The sequence below is a fragment of the Rhinoraja longicauda genome, chromosome 42 (assembly GCF_053455715.1).
Source record: "Rhinoraja longicauda isolate Sanriku21f chromosome 42, sRhiLon1.1, whole genome shotgun sequence".
Classification (NCBI taxonomy): domain Eukaryota; kingdom Metazoa; phylum Chordata; class Chondrichthyes; order Rajiformes; family Arhynchobatidae; genus Rhinoraja; species Rhinoraja longicauda.
Window position 1 is genome coordinate 4,972,223 of NC_135994.1, and position 18,814 is coordinate 4,991,036.

Below are 18,814 nucleotides of genomic sequence, written 5' to 3' on the forward strand. Positions count from 1 at the left end.
GATGTGGTAAGAAATGGACGAATGCCGACCTGGCATCCCTGGCTCAGAGGACCATCGGAACACAGCTACCAGCCTTGGAGGGCATCTACAACACACGATGCCTCAGAAAAGCCACCAGCATCCACAAAGACTCTTCACACCCCTGCAACAGTCTGTTCGAACTCCTTCCATCGGGCAGACGATACAAGGCCTTCTACGCCCGCACCTCCAGACTCAGGAACAGCTTCATCCCCAGGGCCATAGCTGCTATGAACCGGCCCTGCTGAGCCGGATGGTCACAACGCACAGTGATCCGGCACAGATCTACTTGCACTTTATTCTGTTTTCAAAAAGTGTTACAATTTGTTTCGTTGGGTTGTTTAAATCAATACTGACTAACTAATTAATTTATTGCATCATATGGGAGGCACATTCCCAATGTCGTTGTACCCCTGGACAAGGACAATAAAGATATATTGTATTGTATTGGTGCAGTCAGTAAGTCAATGAGTGACTTCGCTCGAGCCCGGTTGTGGACGGCGGGCGGGCAAAAGGGCGGGACGGGTTGCGGCGCTCCGCCCAACGTCCTGACGCGCTCCGCCCAACGTCCTGACGCGCTCCGCCCAACGTCCTGACGCCCGAACACCCGACGTCTGACGCCCGAACGGCCGAACACCCGACGCCTGACGCCAGGACGCCCGACAGCCCGCCCGCCGATCCCGATTGGCTGTGAGGAAGGGGTCGGGAGGTCAGGCGGGATCGCGAGCGGCCAATGAGCGGCGTGCGGGGCGGCCCAATGCCCGCGACCTGGATGCGTGGGAACTTTCGCCGTCCAAGTGAGAGGAGCCCGAACGGAGGCGGACTGGCCTTCGTCTGTGTGGGGCTGAGCAGGTAGGAGGCCCGGCGAGCAGCTTGGGATGGCGGTGGGAAGGAGGGAAAAACAAAGAAATATGGCATCATCGGCTGCAGAAAGGGAAGGCAGGCAGGAAGGAGGTCTGAATGTGTGTGTTAGGGCCAGCACTGACTGAGCTCCAGTGTGGGGTCGAGGGGGGTAATATTCTCCTCGCTTTTTGTATTCTTTTCGCTTTTTGCTCCTGATGTCTGTACATCGCAGTCGTCCCCAGTCCGGGTTTTCTTTGATGACTATTTCCTGGGTGGGATAATACCCAGCTGTACAATGGGTTCTTTCAGCTCAATAAGTTTCCATGATGCCTGTCATGTTACCTTGCTGATTATTTGGCAACGCGGTGGTAAAACTTCTTTGTGAGTCTGTAAATTACTTCTCAGTGGTAAACAGTGGGCTATCTGTTAGCAAAGCAGTCAGATCATTTAATCCTAACCTTGCATTGTTTGACCTTGTTTGGGATTCTAAGTATCAAAACAATAACAGCACCTTGCATGCAGTTATATAGAAAAAAAGACATTTAAATCTAACCAGAGATATTAAAATTGAATGACTATACTTTTGGGAAAGGTGACAGGTTTAAGATTGTTTCTTTAAAAGAGACTGCGAAGTGTATTAAAGCATTTCCAGAGTTTGAATCTTTTCCCCAGATTGGAAGTGTCAAAGACTGAAGGGCATATCTTTGTGGTGAGAGGGGTGAGTTTAAAGGGAAAAGGGTGATGGGTGCTGGGGATGCATTATCAGGGATGGTGATGGTAAGAGGCTTTTGGACAGACACATGGATATGTGGCGAATGGATCATGTGCAGGCAGAGGAGATTATAGTTTAATTTGGCATCATGTTCAGCACAGCCAATGTGGGCTGACAGGCCTGTGTTATACTGTTCTATGTTCTCAGGCAATCTAAGGGATGATTAAGAGACCAATTGTGTTACATTGGAGCTCACATGTTCCTGTGGTGGACCCCACTATGTTTAACACTCGTGTTCTCTTTTAGTTTCTCTGAAAATGCTTCATATTAGCACAGAATGGGATTCCCATTTAGAATTAAAACAAGTATTCCCCGATGTAGGAGAAGATTTGTATGGTCCCTTAAGACTTGTGCACTATTAAGTGGCGCTGTAGCTGATACTCTACCCAAACTTCACTGTCTTGCCTTGATCTCCATACCCCTTTAGACTCTCAATTGCATCCTCAAACTATGCATTTACAGCTCTCTGAGTGAGTGAATTCTAAAGATCTACAGTATTGCGCATAAAGACTTTTCTTATCTTGCTTGTAAATAGTTGCTTCCTTATTCAGAGACTTTACTCTGCTAATTCTAGATTTCCCCCATGATGAAACCTCCCTTTCAATTTCTGTGAGGCTTGTATTTTTCATTTGCCAATTTGCCTTCTCATTCTGCAAAGCAATATAAAAAAACAATCTTGTTGAATCTTTCTTGGTAGAACAATCCCAGGAATCAGAACAGAATGTTCCAAATGTACCTACATGTTTACTTTTTGCATCTTGAGACCAGCACATCAAGATCCCTTTGTACACTAATGTTTACCAGCTTTCCTTCATTTGTATTCTGTTTCTCTACTCTTCCCACATTTTCCCACATTATATTCCATCTTCTTGTCCACTAGCCTTTACAGACCCCTTATGACCACGGTTTGCTTTATCACATACTTTTGAATCGTTTGCAACATGTTGCACTTCAACATGAAGATTTGCAAGTGTTGGCCAGACTGAGGATTTCCTATCAGGCAGTGCCATTACTTCTCACCACATCCCAACCCTCACCCTAATTTAAGCAGTGTAATCCATGCTCTGCCTGTCAAGTTACAATTTACTTTGCCTTTTGGGTCTGAAGTAATGACTGCCCAGTATTTGCTTTAGACTCGTGGAGTAGCACTGCGTGAAAACAGGCCCTTTGGCCCAACTTGCCCACGCCAACCAACATGCCCCATCTACACTAGTCCCACCTGCCTGTGTTTGGCCTATTTCCCCTCTAAACCTGTCCTATCCATGTACCTGCCTAAATGTTTCTTAAACATTATAATACTATCTGCCTCAACAACCTCCTCTGGCAGCTCATTGCATACACCTACCAACTTTTGTGTATGTGTAAAACAAAATGCCCTTCAGGTTCCTTTTAAATCTTCCCCCTCCTCCCTCACAAGCCTATGCCCTCTGGTTCTCAATTCTCCTCTGGGTAAAATACTGAGCATTTACCCAATCTATATCCCTCATCTTCCTGTGCTCCAAGGAATAAAGTCCTAGCCCGCTCAACCTCTCCCTCTCGCTCAGGCCCTCGTGTCCTTGCATCATCTTTACTGCACACTTCAAGATTCAAGATTCAAGATAGCTTTATTTGTCATCCAAAAAAGTTTTTTGGACGAAATTCAGTCACTCACAGTCCAACAATAAAAGCACTAAAGTAGGCAGATTACACAACTTTCCAGTTGAACAACATATTTCCCATAACTCGGTGACGACAACTGAACACAATACTCTTAAGTGTGACCTCCCAATGTCTTGTTCGTGACATTTTTGTCTTTCAGATGTTTTCTGTTGTATTGTTTTTTTTGTGGGGTTGGAACAGGGTGACACATTCACAGGATCTGCCTGGGCTGGGAAACATTCAAATGTCCAATTGCATTGTATATCCTTGCAAACAGCCTACATCGGAAGATTAACACAGAGGAGTGCAGGTCTGTCGCCTTTCCTGAACAATTTGGACGCAGAGACATGTCACTGGTGAAGAGACATGTTGTCTGACCCACTGAGTTAGTCCAGCTTGTGTCTATCCTCGGTGTAAACCAGTTTCTGCAATTTCCTCCGACACAATGCAGTTTTGCAACGTGGCTCAGTTTGCATCTGGGCAACTAAAATAACACAAATAAATGCTAGTTATATGCTTTTGAAATGAAAATAGGAGCTGGCAGCTTGTGGGTGGAATAGGAAGGAGTAAACAAGATGAGAGCCAAGGGGCCCTAAACCTATCCCTTCTTCGAAGGGCCGAATGTCCTCCTCCTGCACCTATTGTCTATTGTCTTCGAGCCATGTGCGAGAAACCATGAAGATGCTTCGATGTGAATTTGGTTGTATTCAGATCCTGAGGATTTCTGCAGAAGCTGTGTAGTATTCTGGCAGGCTGCACTTAGAGATGAGCACAGATTTGGTCATGGGGACAGGGTATTGTAGATTAGTGTAATGGTGTCACTCATGTTATGTGTCATGCTGTTGTAGTTAGCTTTTGAGTGACCACTGCTTGTGTGATTCGGGTTAGTGTAAGTGGAACGTGCAGGCGTGAGGTCGTGCTTGCTATGTGGTTAATAAAGTCTTTGGATCATTATCCAGGTGTAAGGCTTATGTTATTATACGGTCAGCACAACATGGTGTCAGAAGTGGGATAACGTGGTCGTTTGATCGCTATGTTTAAGTCCTTGGGGTTGATACAAATCCGTATCTCGTCTCTGTTTTGCTGTCAGCACGACAGGTATGAATGAATGAATGAATACTTTATTGTCCCATGTGACAAGTCACAGTGAAATTCTTTGCTTGCAGACCCAGGGTATGCAAATGGTCGCCACATGAAGGTCGCTGACAACGTTACAAAGCATGCACAGTGTCCACGCCAGGTCCCCCTTTGTTCTCCGCCCCCCCCCCACGGCGGTCCACCCACGCCGGCTCCTCTTTTGTTGCTTCCCTCAACAGGGGCGTCCTCTCTTCCACATGTCAGTGGGTAGGACGAACGCTGCCTGTTTGTGTGAGCCAGTTTTATTTTATTTTTACAGATTGTTAGGTGCCTGGAAAGCACAGGTAGTGGAAGCTGACATGATAGTGTTGTTTAAGAGGCATTTAGATAGGCACGTGGGTGTTCAGGGAATGGAGGGACATGGATCACGTGCAGGAATATGGGATTAGTTTAATTTGGTCAAGACCCTTCCCGACCCGAAACGTCACCCATTCCTTCTCTCCAGAGATGCTGCCTGTCCCGCTGAGTTACTCCAGCATTTTGTGTCTATCATGTTTAAACCAGCATCTGCAGTTCCTTTCTACCCAATATTGGTGAGATATTTCATTAAATTCATTAAGACAATAAATAATTGAAGTGGAGTGACCAGGTGGGGATTAAGGAGGAACCCTCCTAAGAACCCTGTTAAAGAAATCTTGATTTTAGATTTTTTAGATTTAGAGATACAGTGCAGAAACAGGCCCTTCGGCCCACCGGGTCCGCGCCGCCCAGCGATCCATGCACACTAACACTATCCTACACCCACTAGGGACAATTTTTACATTTGCCCAGCCAATTAACCTACAAACCTGTACGTCTTTGGGGTGTGGGAGGAAACCGAAGATCTCGGAGAAAACCCACGCAGGTCACGGGGAGAACGTACAAACTCCGTACAGACGGCGCCCGTAGTCAGGATCGAACCTGAGTCTCCGGCGCTGCATTCGCTGTAAGGCAGCAACTCTGCCGCCGTGCCGGCCCTTGATGAATTTCTGAGTCACTGTTTGCAAAGAGCCTGTTCAAACAGAGATTGATAGAACTCTGGATATTAGGGAAATCAAGAGGTGTGGGGTTGGTGCTGGAAAATAGTACGAATGTAGAAGATTAGCTAATGTAGTAGACCCAATACTAATGTAGAAGACTGATCCTCATGAGTCACACAGCTTCCAAGGGCCAGATGGCTTATACTGTTGATGCTCATATGACAGGAGGTTAGTCACTTGGTAAGGAAACTCAGCCTCTTGTGACCACAGAATTTACGTCGGCACAGTGGCGCAGCGGTAGAGCCGCGGCCTCACAGCACCTGAGGCCCGGGTCTGATCCTGACCACGGGTGCTGTGTGGACGGAGTTTGTACCTTCTCCTCGTGACTACGTAGGTTTTTCTCCGGTTCCCTTCCGCACTCTAAAGTAAGTTGTAAGATTGTACCGAGTGCGTGTAATTTAGTGCGTGGGGTGATCGCTGTTTAGGAAGATTGGGATGGTGGGTGGAGTTGTGGGGGAGAGCAGGGGAGATAACAAGAGGCTGGGACGTGATAGACGAAGGTAACCAGAGGCTGTGGATAATGGCATCGGATTTAGAGTTTAGAGATGCAGCTTGGAAATATGTTCTACGGCCCAACAAGTCCGCAACGACCAGCGATTTATTGCTTATTTTTATTGGTCTTATTGTTGAACTGCGGGTAATCTTTCATTTCACTGCACATTTATGTGTATGTGACAAATAAACTTGACTATTGACTATTGATCCCCATTCACTATCACTACGCACGAGGGGCAATTTACAACTTTTACCAAAGCCAATTACCCTACAAACCTGTACATCCTTGGGATGTGGGAGAAAACCGGAGCACCCGGAGAAAACCCACACGGTCACGGGCAGAACGTACAGACTCCGTACAGACAGCACCTGTAGTCGGGATCGAACCCGGGTCTCTGGCGCTGTGAGGCAGCGACTCTACTGCTGTGCCACCGTGCCGCCCCTGCCACTGTGTCCCCCTGGTGCGAAAAGAAGGTGAAGCGTGACAATAGACAATAGGTGCAGGAGGAGGCCATTCAGCCCTTCGAGCCAGCACCGCCATTCAATGTGATCATGGCTGATCATTCTCAATCAGTACCCTGTTCCTGCCTTCTCCCCATACCCCCATGGTGTGGGACCAAATAAGGGAGGGGGGGCTGGACAGATGGGAACAGTGGGGGAGGGGACCTGATGGGAGGTGTGTGTGGGTGAAAGGCAAATGGAGTGGGTGGGGAAGAAGCCCAACTTCCTGGTATGTGAGGGAAAGAAAACTGCAGATGCTGGTTTCAATCGAAGGTAGACACAAAATGCTGGAGTAACTCAGCGGGCCAGGCAGCATCTGTAGAGAGAAGGAATGGGTGACGTTTCGGGTCGAGACCCTTCTTCAGACTGAAGAAGGGTCTCGACCCGAAACGCCTCTAATCCATGTTCTCCAGAGATGCTGCTTGACCCACTGAGTTACTCCAGCACTCTGTGAAACGTCACCTATCCATGTTCTCCACAGATGCTGCCTGTCCCGCTGAGTTACTCCAGCACTCTGTGAAACGTCACCTATCCATGTTCTCCACAGATGCTGCCTGACCCGCTGAGTTACTCCAGCACTCTGTGAAACGTCACCTATCCATGTTCTCCACAGATGCTGCCTGACCCGCTGAGTTACTCCAGCACTCTGTGAAACGTCACCTATCCATGTTCTCCAGAGATGCTGCCTGACCCGCTGAGTTACTCTGGCATCCTGTGTCTACCTTCCTGCTATGTGAGAATGGCTTAGGACGGTTATTAAAAATGAGCAGGTTTTGTGCAAGGTTCATGAATGTAACTTGGCTCTAACAGTGCCAATGTTTGTTGGCCAGTCAATAATTACTTCTTGGCCACAGCTCAACATACTGGCTGTTATAAATTATTTACAGGTGGACTTAAAGTTGTTTCCTCCAGTTAAGCTTCATCAACCATTTGGCTTCGGGTGTTTGCTTCTTTCTCCAGGAGATCAGCTGACTGAGCTGGATTTTAGTATAGGTGCACTAGCACATCTTTGTTTAGGAAAAAAACTGCAGATGCTGGTTTAAATCGAAGGTAGACACACAATGCTGGAGTAACTCAGCGGGCCAGGCAGCATCTCGGGACAGAAGGAATGGGTGACGTTTCGGGTCGAGACCCCTCTTCAGACCGATGTCAGGGGAGGGGGCGGGACAAAGATAAGATGTAGTCGGAGACAGGAAGACTAGTGGGAGAACTGGGAAGGGGGAGGGGACAAAGAGGGACAGCAAGGGCTGTCTGAGGTTGGAGAAGTCAATGTTCATACCGCTGGGGTGTAAGCTGCCCAAGTGAAATACGAGGTGCTGTTCCTCCAATTTGCGCTGGACCTCACTCTGACAATGGAGGAGGCCCAGGACAGAAAGGTCAGATTGGGAGTGGGAGGGGGAGTTGAAGTGCTGAGCTACTTGGGAGATCAGGTTGGTTGAGACGGAATGAGCGGATGTGTTCAGCGAAACGATCGGCGAGCACATCTTTGTTCCTTAGTTGAGGACTTTACAAGCCTTGGGTGGCACGATGTTCTCCCTGTGACTGCATGGGTTTTCTTTGGGTGCTCCGGTTTCCTCCCACACTCCAAAGACATGCAGGTTTGCAGGTTAATTGGCTTTGGTAAATTGCAAATTGTCCCTAGTGTGCACGATAGTGTTAGTGTGCGGGGATCGCTGGCCGGCGCAGACTCGGTGGGCCGAAGGGTTCTGTTTCTGCACTACATATCTAAACTAAACATTGAATGCTTAAAGTGTAGGGAAAAAACTGCAGATGCTTGTTTAAATCGAAGGTAGACACAAAATGCTGGAGTAACTCAGCGGGTCAGGCAGCATCTCAGGAGAGAAGGAATGGGTGACGTTTCGGGTCCCGAAACGTCACCCATTCCTTCTCTCCTGAGATGCTGCCTGAACCGCTGAGTTACTCCAGCATTTTGTGTCTACCATTGAATGCTTAAAGCTGGACTCTGCTGTAAAATTAAGAGGTAATGCTAGTTAAAAGGTCTGATTGTCCTGCTTCCTCTCTTATTAAAGCGTAACTATGACAGTTGTCCTTTTATTAAAACCCCAGCTGTAGAGGTTTCCTTCGTGAAAATCCACACAGTAGTGGTTGTACTCTTCGTAAAACCCTGCCTGGAATAGTTGCCCTTCTTTAGGCTCAAAAGGCCAGCCAAAGCTCCACGTAACTGGAAATGTTCTGATAGGATTCAAGAGTCTGTCTGCATTGGCAAATTCAGAACTCAATTCAGAACTCCCAGTCACAAGATGGCCGCTGCTTGCAAATTGACAGTCACCATTTTAACTACATTAATATTTCCAGTATAAACACCAGAGTCCCAGGTAAATACAGATCTGTTTGGCTTTATTTATTTGTGTGAAGGCAAACGCGAGCAAAGGGCCAGAGTTGTAAATATATTTCCACGTCCTAGTGCATTGCATCACACATGTTTCAGAGGCCAGGGTATGGGTGTAGTAGTCAGTTCTATGACCTTATCAAGGAGTGTGTGATACTGGAGCAATGACGTGCACAGAAGGTTGAGAATACTTCAGAGATTCTGAGATCCAACCACCTTATCTCCTTGTATGCAGCCAGCACAGACTTCGTCGACATATTATTGTAGAAATTGTTCATCTTTGGTATCCTCCTTGGCTTTGTGCTTTGCCCTTTTGTTTCTGAGTTTGAAAGTTGTTTATCAAATTCCATTCTCGGACGCGAGTATAAAATAAATTTCCATTTAAATGGCCGCCCTTTTAATGTAATGTACCAAAGGACTTCGAGTCCTTAAATTGGCAAGGAAATGTGAGGATAAAATCTTGAAGGAAAGTAAAATTAGTGAAGTGACAGAGATCTGGGTCTTTATGAAGGCAGGCGGGTTGATGTTAAAGGGCGTGGTGGGTGCGTGTCAGTTGGCAGTGTCTGGTGATAATACCTGACTGGGTAACTGTTAGATACTGCTCTTGGGGGCTAATGGAATCAAGGGATGTGGGGAGAAAGCAGGAATGGGGGGTTAGTGTGAATTGTGAGGTAGATGCAATAAGGCTGCAGGGTTACTTGGACAGGTTGTGTGAGTGGGCGGATACATGGCAGATGCAGTTTAATGTAGATAAGTGTGAGGTTATTCACTTTGGAAGTAAGAATAGAAAGGCAGATTATTATCTGAATGGTGTCAAGTTAGGAAGAGGGGATGTTCAACGAGATCTGGATGTCCTAGTGCATCAGTCACTGAAAGGAAGCATGCAGGTACAGTAGGCAGTGAAGAAAGCCAATGGAATGTTGGCCTTCATAACAAGAGGAGTTGAGTATAGAAGCAAAGAGGTCCTTCTACAGTTGTACCGGGCCCTGGTGAGACCGCACCTGGAGTACTGTGTGCAGTTTTGGTCTCCAAATTTGAGGAAGGATATTCTTGCTATTGAGGGCGTGCAGCGTAGGTTCACTAGGTTAATTCCCGGAATGGCGGGACTGTCGTATGTTGAAAGGCTGGAGCAATTAGGCTTGTATACACTGGAATTTAGAAGGATGAGGGGGGATCTTATTGAAACATATAAGATAATTAGGGGATTGGACACATTAGAGGCAGGAAACATGTTCCCAATGTTGGGGGAGTCCAGAACAAGGGGCCACAGTTTAAGAATAAGGGGTAGGCCATTTAGAACTGAGATGAGGAAGAACTTTTTCAGTCAGAGTGGTGAAGGTGTGGAATTCTCTGCCTCAGAAGGCAGTGGAGGCCAGTTCGTTGGATGCTTTCAAGAGAGAGCTGGATGGAGCTCTTAAGGATAGCGGAATGAGGGGGTATGGGGAGAAGGCAGGAACGGGGTACTGATTGAGAGTGATCAGCCATGATCGCATTGAATGGCGGTGCTGGCTCGAAGGGCTGAATGGCCTACTCCTGCACCTATTGTCTATTGTACTGATTTAGGGTGACCAGCCATGATCGTATTGAATGAAGGTGCTGGCTCGAAGGGCTGAATGGCCTCCTCCTGCACCTGTTTTCCGTGTTTCTAACTGGGTCCATATTTCACATTTCATTTATGTTTTGTGTGGGGCACATTTCAAAGCCGTCATCAGCCATTTTATCAATACTTGAAATATTGGCATCTTAATGAAAAACAAAATCTGTGACAATTATGTGCAACATACATCGTCTGGATGCACTGGGACGCATCCTCAGTGATGTGATCTGGGGTCATCGGGTGTTTCGGGTCTCACAACATCAGACGCCCTCGCCCAGGCGACCCAGCCTGGGGTTGATCAGGCCCTGACTTGCATCCCAGCAGCAACTGCCCACGGATCAGCCCTCTTAATAACGACTCTGCAGGGGTTGGGAGACTGGTGCGTGGAGGGACGAGTCTGTGGGGCGAGTCCTGGCCCGGCTCCTCCTGCGTCTCACCAGGTTCAGGGCCTGTGCCCTGCACCTCTTTCTCCTCCTCCGAGCATTTCATTCTTGCCTGATGGCACAAGGCCTTTCCGTAGCTTATTGGGTTTCTTTTTCACAACAGGCACGGACTGGGGGTGCCAACCCATCTTGTCCCGGGTGCCGTCTTTCCGTGCTCTCTCCAGTAGTCACCAAACTATTCCTGGTTGTCACCCAGTCTGTTCCTAGGTGCCACTGGCTGAGCCAGACTTCGATGTGAACGATACATCCTCTGGATGCGCTGGGACGCATCCTCAGTGATGTGACCTGGGGTCATGGGGTGTTTCGGGTCTCACAACATCAGACCCCCTCGCCCAGGCGACCCAGCCTGGGTTGATCAGGCATCCCAGCAAGTCTATCGAGTGTTATGTGAGACAGCCCCCTTCTTAAGAGTGAAGCTAAGATTCTCGCAATGTGTTCCATCTTGCGCCAAATCCCCCCTCTCTTTCTGCTGTTGGTAAATTTTCCCTGGGTACGTTTCTGTATCATCCCTTTCTACCTTGGCCATTGATATGCTTGGATCTCAGCATTGACTGTTTCGAATATCGATTCTGAACCTAAAGTCCATACCCAACATAGACACAAAATGCTGGAGTAACTCAGTGGCTCCATGCCAAAACCCCTCTATTAAACAAGGGTCACCAGATAAGCTCTGGGAAAGAGGACATTAGTTTGGTTACCATGCAAAGGTGTTGAACTCTGAATGTTGGCTACCCATTGGAGATCAGGACAGTTTTACCCGCTCTTCTGTACAATTAGACTTGCCGATTCTCTGGTTTATTGGATGTTAATTCCGATAAGTACCCAAATGCGCTTTTATTTTCCCTTTTTACATGTTATAGAATATAGAACGTAGCGCAGGAACAGGCCCTTCAGCCCACAATGTCTGTGCCGAACACGATGCCAAAACCAACCCTTACCTGCCTGCACATAATCCATATCTCTCCATTCCTTCTCTCCAGAGATGCTGCCCGTCCCGCTGAGTTACTCCAGCATTTTGTGTCTACCGTCGATTTAAACCAGCATCTGCAGTTCTTTCCTACGCGTTTGTGTAAGAAAATAACTGCAGATGCTGGTACAAATCGAAGGTATTTACTCACAAAATGCTGGAGTAACTCAGCAGGTCAGGCAGCATCTCAGGAGAGAAGGAATGGGCGACGTTTCGGGTCGAGATCTTTCAGTCTGACCTTTCTGTCATGGGCCTCCTCCAGTGCCATAGTGAGGCCCAACGGAAATTGGAGGAACAGCACCTCATATTTCGCTTGGGCAGCTTCCAGCCCAGTGGTATGAACATCGACCTCCAACTTTAGATAGTTCCTCTGTCCCTCTCTTCCCCTCCCCCTTCCCAGTTCTCCCTCTATCTTCCTGTCTCCACCTATATCCTTCCTTTGTCCCGCCCCCCTGACATCAGTCTGAAGAAGGGTCTCGACCCGAAACGTCACCCATTCCTTCTCTCCCGAGATGCTGCCTGACCCGCTGAGTTACTCCAGCATTTTGTGAATAATTTCCTACGCATTTTGTCTCTCCATTCCCTGCATTTCGGTAGTATTGTAAATTTTCCAGTGACCCAGGTGAGTTCAAAGGGAGTGGGTTTCATCATGTATTGTTTCAGCTTGTCAAAATGAGCCAAAACATACAAGCACTCCCACCTCTGGCTGTGAACCCATCCATGGTCCCCAATCTCTGCTGTTCTTGGCACCAGCTCTGGATCCCCAGCTGCCAGTGAGAATGGTGTTGTTCTGTTGCCACCACACCTGACCCAAAAAGCTGGAGGAACTCGGCGGGACAGGCAGCATCTCTGGAGAGAAGGAATGGGTGATGTTTCGGGGCGAGACCCTTCTTCCGACTGAAAGTCAGGGGAAAGGGAAAGGAGAGATAATAGTCGGCGATGTGGAGATCTGCAGAGAAATAGCGATGGTAAAGGAAACAGGCCGTTGTGAGCTGTTTGTTGGGTGAGAACGAGAAGCTGGTGCGACTTGGGTGGGGGAGGGATGGAGGGATGGAGGGGAGGGATGGAGAGAGAGGGATGGAGAGAGGGGGAAGGAGAGAGGGGGAAGGAGAGAGGGGGAAGGAGAGGGGGAAGGAGAGAGGGGGAAGGAGAGAGGGGGAAGGAGAGAGGGGGAAGGAGAGAGGGGGAAGGAGAGAGAGGGAAGGAGAGAGAGGGAATGCCGGGGTTACTTGAAGTTAGAGAAATCAATGTTCATACCACTGGGCTGTAAGCTGCCCAAGCAAAATATGGGATGCTGTTCCTCCAATTTGCGTTTAGCCTCGCTCTTGACAATGGAGGAGGCCGAGGACAGAAAGGTCCTATTGGCCTAAAGGACAATTAAACAGTCTTGACTTCCTTGACTCTTGGAGGTAGAGGGGTGGTTGCAGTAAAGAGAAAGTTGGCGATTGGTTAATTTAGAGTGCGCTGACAGAGAAAGTAAGCGGCTTTGCTCATTTCCTCCACTCAAATTTTCTCTAGACTAAAAACTATTCCAGTTGCCTGTTACTTTAAATTCTACACCATGATCCCAATCTGACCTCGCCACCTGTGGCCTCTGATCACTGTTCCAATGAAGTTAAATACAAGTTTGAGGAGCCTGCACTGTTGACGGTGATTCATCGATTCTCTCTTTTGTTTATTGACGCGCTACCTCTCAAAGGTTGAGAGTGTTTAATTGTCAGGTGTGGCAGGAACTTGTCATATGCACCAATTTAATTCTTCCCAGCTGCTTTACGGGCACATTAACCCACGACACAATAAATAAATAAGCAAACAAATCTACAATAAGATAATTTACGAGAGGATTTGAGTATAGGAGTAAAGAGGTTCTTCTGCAGTTGTATAGGGCCCTGATAGGACCACATCTGGAGGATTGTGTACAGTTTTGGTCTCCTAATTTGAGGAAGGACATCCTTGTAATTGAGGCAGTGCAGCGTAGGTTCACGAGATTGATCCCTGGGATGGCGGGACTGTCATATGAGGAAAGATTGAAAAGACTAGGCTTGTATTCACTGGAGTTTAGAAGTATGAGAGGGATCTTATAGAGACATATAAAATTATAAAAGGACTGGACAAGCTAGATGCAGGAAAAAATGTTCCCAATGTTGGGGGAGTCCAGAACCAGGGGCCACACAGTCTTAGAATAAAGGGGAGGCCATTTAAAACTGAGGTGAGAAGGAACTTTTTCACCCGGAGAGTTGTGAATTTGTGGAGTTCTCTGCCACAGAGGGCAGTGGAGGCCAAGTCACTGGAAGAATTTAAGAGAGAGAGTTAGATAGAGCTCTGGGGCCTAGTGGAATCGGGATATGGGGACAGGTTACTGATTGTGGATGATCAGCCATGATCACAATGAATGGCCTCCTCCTGCACCTTGTTTCTATTCTAGGTAACCAGACCATAACAGTAGAAAATGAAGTGTGCAGTGCAACCTGATACAAAGGCCATAGTAGTTTGGTGCTGAGGAGGGGTCGTGGTGAGTTGTTCAAAAGCCCGATGGGGGCTGGGGGTAAATCTGGCCTCGAACCGAGAGGTCGTGGATCTCTGACGCATGTCAGGGCGGCACGGTGGCGCAGCGGTAGAGTTGCTGCCTTACAACGAATGCAGCGCCGGAGACTCTGGTTCGATCCTGACTACGGGCGCCGTCTGTACGGAGTTTGTACGTTCTCCGCGCGGCGCGGACTCGGTGGGCCGAAGGGCCTGTATCCGCGCTGTATCTCTAAATCTAAAATCTAAAAAATCTTTCTTCTTGATGGCAGCTGTGAGCATGGCCAGGGTGTCAGTGAGGACAGTGGCTATCCTCTTGAGACAGAGCATCCCTTGGACTCCTTTGATGGTGAGGAGGTGGGTACCCGTGGTGGGCCGGGCAACGTTCACCACTATCTGCGGTCTCCTCTGTTCATGGGCGTTCGAGTTGCCCAGTCAGGCCGTGATGCTACCAGTCAGTACGCGCTCTGTCGTACACCTACAGAGGCGCGATAGAGTATTCGGCGATGTGCTGAATCTCTTCAAAGGACTGAGGAATGGCCAGCATCATCTGAAAGTACATGAGCTTCCATGAGCTTGAACAACAGCTAGTTCTACCGTGCCACCTTTTCACTGTACACGTGACAATAAACTAAACTGAAACACCTCCACTAGACCTCAAAATGAGACCATTGCCTCAAAATTCAGAGCATTAAGATGAGAGGAGCAAAGTTATTAAAGGAGATTTTTAAAGGATTTGCAAAATAGACAATAGGTGCAGGAGGAGGCCATTCGGCCCTTCAAGCCAGCACCGCGATTCAATGTGATCATGGCTGATCATTCTCAATCAGTACCCCATTCCTGCCTTCTCCCCATACCCCCTGACTCCGCTATCCTTAAGAGCTCTATCTAGCTCTTTTCCCGTTACATTTCCCTTTTCCATCTACATTTCCCTTTACCTCCCCCCTCAACTCCATCCAAGGACCCAAACAGTCTTTCCAGGTGAGAGAAGTTCACCTGCACCTCCTCCAACCTCATCTATTGCATCCGCTGCTCTAGATGTCAACTTCTTTACATCGGCGAAACCAAACGCAGGCTCAGCGATCGTTTAGCTCAACACCTTTGCTCACTCCGCCTTAACCAACCTGATCTCCCGGTGGCTGAGAACTTCAACTCCCCCTCCCACTCCCAGTCTGACCTTTCTGTCATGGGCCTCCTCCAGTGCCATAGTGAGGCCCACCGGAAATTGGAGGAACAGCACCTCATATTTCGCTTGGGCAGCTTGCAGCCCAGCGGTATGAACATTGACTTCTCCAACTTTAGATAGTTCCTCTGTCCCTCTCTTCCCCTCCTCCTTCCCAGTCTCCCTCTATCTTCCTGTCTCCACCTATATCCTTCCTTTGTCCCGCCCCCCTGACATCAGTCTGAAGAAGGGTCTCGGCCCGAAACGTCACCCATTCCTTCTCCTGAGATGCTGCCTGACCTGCTGAGTGACTCCAGCATTTTGTGAAACAAAATGTTAAATGGTCAGCTCGACATTGACCACATCTACACCAAACCCAAACCTGTCAGGAATAGACGAGGGCATTCAATTCAATTTGAGATACCAGCTATCAAGACAGATGCGTATAGCAATTCATTCTTCCCTCGCACAACTAAAGCATGGGATGGTCTTCACCCTACTGTAGTTACTCAACCAGACGCAACTACATTTAAGGTAGCTCTTCTCCAAGAAGCCCTTCTTGCTTAAGTCCATACTCCGCCACCTCCAGTTTAAATTCCATTTGGAATATTTTGGAGGACCAAGAACTAAGAGATATGGGGGGCAAGTTTTTTTTTTACACAGAAGCTGGTGGGTGCCTGGAAATTGCTGCTCAGGGTGGGGGTGGAGGCAGATGCGATAGTGGTATTTAAGAGGCTTTTGGATAGGCACATGGATATGCAGGGACATTGATCATGTGCAGGCAGACGAAGTTTAGCTGAACTTGGCATGTTTGGCATGGACTTTGTGGGCTGAAGGGCCTGTTCCTTACTGTGCTGTTCCGGGTTCTAAATGACCAGACTGCTCATGGGTGAGTAGAAATGTTGGGAAGATTGCAGCCATCTATCTATATACTAAAACTCTTGTTTGTTTGTTTGTTTGTTTGTTTGTTTGTTTGTTCCTGAACTACAGCCAAAATGATACACAATAGCGCGACAATTTTCGGCCCACCTTACTCACCGTCGTCCCTTTGGTGCTAATGGAAGAGGTTTCATTGAAATCGATGTTATATTTTTAAAGTTATTCACATTTTAAAGTTTAAATCTATCTCCTAGGGAGGGGGGTGGAGGGAGGGAAGATAAGGGGTGTTGAGGGGAGGATGGAGGGGGTGAGGGAGGGGGTGAGGGGAGGTAGGGAGGGGGTGAGGTGAGGGGGGGGAGGTAGGGAGGGAGGGGGTGAGGGGAGGTAGGGAGGGGGTGAGGTGAGGGGAGGAGGGAGGGGGTGAGGTGAGGGGAGGAGGGAGGGGGTGAGGGGAGGTAGGGAGGGGGTGAGGGGAGGTAGGGAGGGGGTGAGGGGAGGAGTGAAGGGAGGGGGTGAGGGGAGGAGTGAAGGGAGGGGGTGAGGGGAGGTAGTGAGGGGAGGAGAGGGGAGGTGGGGTGAGGGGAGGGGGGGTGAGGGGAGGGGGGGTGAGGGGAGGGGGGGTGAGGGGAGGGGGGGTGAGGGGAGGGGGGGTGAGGGGAGGGGGGGTGAGGGGAGGGGGGGGTGAGGGGAGGGGGGGTGAGGGGAGGGGGGGTGAGGGGAGGGGGGGTGAGGGGAGGGGGGGGTGAGGGGAGGGGGGGGTGAGGGGAGGGGGGGGTGAGGGGAGGGGGGGGTGAGGGGAGGGGGGGGTGAGGGGAGGGGGGGGTGAGGGGAGGGGGGGGGTGAGGGGAGGGGGGGGTGAGGGGAGGGGGGGGTGAGGGGAGGGGGGGGTGAGGGGAGGGGGGGGTGAGGGGAGGGGGGGGTGAGGGGAGGGGGGGGTGAGGGGAGGGGGGGGTGAGGGGAGGGGGGGGTGAGGGGAGGGGGGGTGAGGGGAGGGGGGGGTGAGGGGGAGGGGGGGGTGAGGGGGGGGTGAGGGGGGGGGTGAGGGGAGGGGGGGGTGAGGGGAGGGGGGGGGTGAGGGGAGGGGGGGTGAGGGGAGGGGGGGGTGAGGGGAGGGGGGGTGAGGGGAGGGGGGGTGAGGGGAGGGGGGGGTGAGGGGAGGGGGGGGTGAGGGGAGGGGGGGGTGAGGGGAGGGGGGGGTGAGGGGAGGGGGGGGTGAGGGGAGGGGGGGGTGAGGGGGGGGTGAGGGGAGGGGGGGGTGAGGGGAGGGGGGGGTGAGGGGAGGGGGGGGTGAGGGGAGGGGGGGGTGAGGGGAGGGGGGGGGTGAGGGGAGGGGGGGGGTGAGGGGAGGGGGGGGTGTGAGGGGAGGGGGGGGGGTGAGGGGAGGGGGGGGGGTGAGGGGAGGGGGGGGGGTGAGGGGAGGGGGGGGTGAGGGGAGGGGGGGGTGAGGGGAGGGGGGGGTGAGGGGAGGGGGGGGTGAGGGTGAGGGGAGGGGAGGGGGGGTGAGGGGAGGGGAGGGGGGGGTGAGGGGAGGGGGGGGTGGGGTGAGGGGAGGTGGGGTGAGGGGAGGTGGGGTGAGGGGAGGTGGGGTGAGGGGAGGTGAGGGGAGTGGAGGTGGGGTGAGGGGAGGGGAGGTGGGGTGAGGGGAGGGGAGGTGGGATGGAGGGGAGGGGAGGTGGGGTGAGGGGAGGTGGGGTGAGGGGAGGTGGGGTGAGGGGAGGTGGGGTGAGGGGAGGTGGGGTGAGGGGAGGTGGGGTGAGGGGAGGTGGGGTGAGGGGAGGGGAGGTGGGGAGGAGGGGAGGGGGGGGTGAGGGGAGGGGGTGAGGGGAGGGAGGAGGGAGGAGGGGGGAGGGAGGAGGGAGGAGGGGGAGGGAGGAGGGGGGAGGGAGGAGGGGGGAGGGAGGAGGGGGGAGGGAGGAGGGGGGTGGGGAGGAGGGGGTGGGAGGGGGGGGGTGGGTGGGGGGAGGGAGGAGGGGGGAGGGTGGTGGGGGAGGGAGGAGGGGGGGTGGGGGGAGGGGGTGGAGGGTGGGGGGTGGGGGGGGGGGGGTGGGAGGGGGGGAGGGGGGGTGGGGGGAGGGGAGGGGGGAGGGGTGGGGGGGGAGGGGAGGGGGGGGGGAGGGAGGAGGGGGGAGGGGGGGAGGGAGGGGGGGGAGCGGGAGGGGGGGAGCGGGAGGGGGGGAGAGGGAGGGGGGGGAGAGGGAGGGGGGGAGAGGGAGGGGGGGAGAGGGGAGAGGGAGGGGGAGGGGGGGAGGGGGAGGGGGGGGAGGGGGAGGGGGGGAGGGGGGGAGGGGGGGAGGGGGGGGAGGGGGGGGAGGGGAGGAGGGAGGGGGTGAGGGGAGGGGAGGAGGGAGGAGGGAGGGGGTGAGGGGAGGGGGTGAGGGGAGGAGGGAGGGAGGGGTGTGGGGGGGGAGTGAAGGGAGGGGGTGAGGGGAGGTAGGAAGGGAGGGGGTGAGGGGAGGTAGGGAGTGAGGGG

At 51.4% G+C, this 18,814-nt stretch overlaps 1 protein-coding gene across 3 annotated transcripts in view; it reads left to right on the forward strand.

The window, feature by feature from the left end:
- Positions 1–764: 764 nt before the first annotated feature.
- Positions 765–18,814, forward strand: part of LOC144612007 (natural resistance-associated macrophage protein 2-like) — an 89,389-nt gene continuing 71,339 nt past the window's right edge. For all 3 annotated transcript variants that reach the window (XR_013549604.1, XM_078431433.1, XM_078431432.1), the window contains exon 1: positions 765–870. The gene's annotated coding sequence lies outside the window, so the exon portion shown is untranslated. The remainder of the gene's footprint in view (positions 871–18,814) is intronic.